The 4806-nt window shown below is 48.0% G+C and overlaps 1 pseudogene; it reads right to left on the reverse strand.

Moving 5' to 3' along the window:
• Window positions 1-255: 255 nt before the first annotated feature.
• On the reverse strand, window positions 256-2385 carry LOC144103948 (uncharacterized; annotated as a pseudogene).
• Window positions 2386-4806: the final 2421 nt, after the last annotated feature.

Consider the following 4806-nt stretch of genomic DNA (forward strand, 5'->3'; position numbering starts at 1 on the left):
TCACATAGGTTCCTTATTCTAGGCCTGGAGAATTTGAAAACAGCGCTGTCACTGTGAAATTCATTATGGTTATTGCTAGATAGGTACTGCAGGGCAAGACAAGGCCCTTTTGCTGAATTTCCTTGCTGAAAAATTTTAGCACAGCACTGAATTTAGTGTCACTAATTAGACCTTAATTACTTAAATTTTAATTGCTTATGACAAATTTCAGATACAATAACTTGAAAAAGTGGGCTTGTCTTGCCCTCAGAAATTTATTCAGGTACAAAATAAAAAAAACCCATGGAAATCCAATAAGTGGTTCCCGAAATGCAGTCAGAATGAGCAGCCACACCAGGAAAAAAGTCATTTCTAAACATGGCCCTCGAGAAAGTTTCAAACCTATTCCTAGGTCTAAAATGACCCTGCAGAATAGCTCGTGGTGTCCTTGCGCACATTTTTCCTTTGCCGCCTCTCATTCTTCACCCGATTCCTTTTCTGAGCCTTGTCCATGCGCAGGGCATCTTTTTCTGCAGCTCGCTGGATGGCTAGGTGACCAGGTGTGAGCCCCACTGACAGAGATTTCTTTGGTGGCCCTTTGACAACCAGCATTATATCTCAGCACTGCTTCATGCAGTGCTGTCTGCACAGCAATCAAAGACGCGTGCTGCTCCTTTGGCATCAGGGACCATAGGACAGAGTGGAAAGACTCGGATGCATTTTGCGTGTTTGCACCCAGGCAGCGTTGCCGAAGAGAAGCCTGCGAGAGGCACTGGTAAACAGGCAGCATAGCCTCAGCGATGTAGCCTGGAAGGCTGTACTTGTGCTTTGGCTGTGGTGAATCACTTGCTTCGGCAACCTTATGACGGCACCACGAGTTGGCACCCTCTGGGCAGAAGTAATGGCGAGGCTCCTCTTTAGTTGATGTGACATGGTAGTACGATGCCATCACTGCACGCTGCATTGCAGCCACATTGTTGGAGTTGTTTCTCAGGGCCCAGCCATAATAGTCTGTCAGTTTATCAATGAGAGCCTTTGTCAGCCTGCCCTTCCCTCCCAGTGACTTTTCACTTTTTTGCACAAGGTTCCGCAGTGCCGTGCCCATCCTCTTTTGGACGTGGTTGAGGCACTCTTCTTTAACAATGGGGACTAGTCCGTAGACGTTCTCTTCCACTAGGGCTGAGAAGGTGGCGCTGTCTCCATCAGAAACAAGCGTTGTGTAACGCATGTTGTGCTTTGAGACTGAACGGTTGAAAAGAATCAAAGCTGCTTCTACTTCTATCCTCCCGGATTTAGCATCAGTGTTTTTCTGGAAAACATGACACTCATGCCAGCTGGAGTAATCTGCATCTTCAGGTTTTGGTCCTACTTGACAGCCAAGACACTGGTTAGACAGAACCACAGCATCCATGATGAGGCCTGTATGGTACTCAACGCCCCAACTCCAATGTGGGATGTGTGGCCATGCTTATGCCAAGTTTCATCATATGCTACAGTGATGTCTCTGCAAAAGTTTGGGTCCATCTCCTTGTAGACCTCCTTCACTGCAGCAGCTGATTCGGCGTAGAACTTGTCCATGCACTGGATCTCTCTGTCCCTGAATGTCTTCTTCAGGTGCTTCTGGAATGTGCTATGATGAAGCCCTCTGTGAGATACATTCATCGTTGCACAGAAGTCGTTGAGAGCTGTCTGGCCCTTGCCAATCTGCTTCATTGCCATAACAGCTCGTATGTTCACTTCAAAGGCCATTGCTTCATTCTGGCTTTGGGAGTTCCACGAGTTTGCAACCATCCCACTATGTGGGCACATCAGTTCAAGCTTTGTTGCCAGTCCAAGCTGGGTGCCTTCTTGAACGGTCAACCCAGGCACAAGGCAATGCTTGCACAAGGTGCTAGAGAGCAGGTCGCGTAGGGTATCCACTTGCACAAGGCAAAATTTCGCACTTTCACTTGTAGCGGTGGCAGATCTGGGATCGGGCGTCATCGCTTCAAACTTCCGTTGTGTTGCTGGCATGGCGCCAAGACTTTCTTGAACAACAGCACATTGTGCATCCGCCGCCTCGATCTCCTCGCACATCAGGAAATGAGTTTCCAAGTGAACGGCGCGCGACGCGTTGTCACGCTTCAGGGTAGATTCCAGACAGGAGCTGGAGGCCACAATCACCGAGGTTGAAGAGTTCAGTACACAAGGCGTGCCCGAAGCAACGCTTTCTTGCACCGAAGAAGCTGCTGGCATGTCACTGAAAGCGGCAACCCAATCACTGTCTGGTAGTGATGTAGCAGAAGCTACGCGGTTGGAAGCATCGACACAGTGGCTGCTGGTGGCACGCTTCGCCGCACGAACCAACTTCATAGCACGCTTCAGCGCACCGAACGCGTGTAGCGTCTTTTGCTTTGTTGGACGCATCGTGACTGACCGCACAACAGTCTGCAGGAAACTGTTCGGACGGCACGGCGAGATATCGTAAAGACGGCGACAACAGCGAACACAAACCTGGCGAAACGTGAAGAGAGCGCACAAACCACAAAGACCGCCAACAACGAGAAAAGGAAAGAGCCATGGCAGCCAGTGCAGATGATGCGCCGGCCGCCGCCGAAAGGCGACAGCCTCGTCAGCGCGTGCAGCAGCCAATCGCAGCCACGCGATCCCCCGCGTTCTCGAGGAGCGCACCCTTCACCCAATTGCAGCCTCGCCTTTCAAACGCGGGAAGCTCGAAAGGTGCTTTGAGGGCCCCAATCACAAGCGAGCCACGCTTCCACCATGCTGCCGCTGCGGTCGTCGGAGGAGGCAAAAAAAAGCAAGAATTCACAAACAAAACAAGACCAAGATGGCGGCGCTCGGTTCGCTGGCTGAGAACCGGCATGCGCTCGAAGTTGTATTTTCAGCCATTTCTTGCAGCTCAGCGGCTGCCGCGGCTTGTTCGATATTTAAATTGAAGTACTTTCACGACGAATTAGGCGTTGATATTTGCAGAACAGGTAGTTTATGACACAAACTCAGAATATTCACTTTTCCAAAAATCGACTTTTTCGCGATTTTTCGGTTTTCAAGGGCCGCGTCCCCCTTAAATGCTAAACTAAGTTATGTGCTCAGGTTTATGTCAACCTCTTACATAACTAGTCTCAGGCTAACAAAAAAAAGCCACACAGAGGTTTCCTTTTGTTCCCCAGACAAGATAACTTGGCATGTTTTGTTAGTTTTTTTAATTGGAGATATGGGGGAGACCTTGGCTCTGCTGTGGGCATAGTCAGGTTGATGATGATGCTGACAATAATACGCTTCCCCTAGGCAAAAATTCTAGAAGTGCAAGTCACGAGTTGTGCCCCCTAGTATTAAAGGCAATATTGTTAAGTGGTATTTGTTAATAATAATGGATTTGAAAAAAAAACCTTTCTTGGAAATATATTTCATCAGTCAGCATCATGGTTGGAAGCCCTTCTTTGTGTAGTTTTGTTTTTGCATTTATTTGTTGTTGTTTCAGCCTAAGAAATACAGAAGCTACTTGTAGGACTGTATTGCTTGCTTTTGTAATGACTGGTTTGGGAAGGAAGAAGTGAGGGAATACGAGCGTCATTTCTTGACTGCTTCTTCCCTTGCAGCAAATGCTGGGGCTGTGGACCAAGAAATGTTCATCAGATCTCTTGAAGAGGTTCTAAAAATACAGGTAGGGTCTCTACAAAGTGATTCTTCAAGTATACTTGTACTTTCTCGAAAAACTTTTGGTTTTATTCTTTGTGCGAGCAACTTTCTCCCCACAAACACACTGATCCGGCACGAAAGGTTTTGCATTCGGTGTTAGCTGCAACTGAAGTGACAGAGTTTGGTTTCAGTTGCCTTTGCACAATAAAAATTAAATATTGTCGTCATCGTCCTTATATGTGACGTAGTAGAGTTTCACACCTTTCTTTAGTGAAGGTGTACCCGTTAGTATGCAAAAAAGTTTCGTGCACTGCTGCATCATTCCTGCTCCCCATGCGTGACTGAGCAAAGTGACGGCTGCCTAATGCCCTGCATACTGTCACACCTTATGTATGCAGGTATGTTGCCCAGTTCATAATTTTTCTCTCGCTTTCAGCTCTACTCAGCAAAGGAGCTCGAGCAAGAACTTGGATAGGTCAGGCAGGTTCTGTGTGACACGGGTACTGACTGGGAGCGGAAATTGGACATGGTAAGTCGGCTTGCTATGTTGTTTGAGGGAGCCCTGAAGTTGTATACTGTTGCCAAGTGGTTGGTGGGGCTTTGTTTAATGATCATCTGTTCAGAGGAATCACAGGGCTAAAAAAAAGGAAATTTGAGCCTCTAAAAAGCATTCAGTGTCCTGCTGTTCACTTTGGTTCAATGCATCATATAAGTAGACTGATATACAGTCGACGACCAATATTTCGGGCCCTCTAGGGACCGCAAAAAGGACTGAAAAGTCAGGCAGTCTGGGAAATCAAATTTCTCCGAAAAAATCGCGAACTTATTGCCATTATGCCTGAGGAAGAGGCCAGTTGTGTTGCACTCATTCTAAAGCTCCTAATGACTAAGTTTCGCCCCGCGAGACGTGCATAGACGACGGGCGGCGACTGATTTCACCTGCTCGGCCTTGCTGTGTTGCCCTCGGCATGTTACCGATGAACGCACGGGTTGGGACAAAGTCCAAATGGGAAAACGAACACACCACTGCGGGAGCTGCATTGCGCCCGCAGTACCATGGGCCCAAAATGAGAACGCGAAGATGGCGAAACAATTAGAACCGAGAAACGGCCAAAGGGAGCGCTCCGTCATTAGGCCTAGCGACTTGGGCCAAATTTCGGCATCGTATTCGGCGTCCTGCACTCTGTG

The sequence above is a fragment of the Amblyomma americanum genome, chromosome 1 (genome assembly GCF_052857255.1).
Source record: "Amblyomma americanum isolate KBUSLIRL-KWMA chromosome 1, ASM5285725v1, whole genome shotgun sequence".
NCBI classification, from domain to species: domain Eukaryota; kingdom Metazoa; phylum Arthropoda; class Arachnida; order Ixodida; family Ixodidae; genus Amblyomma; species Amblyomma americanum.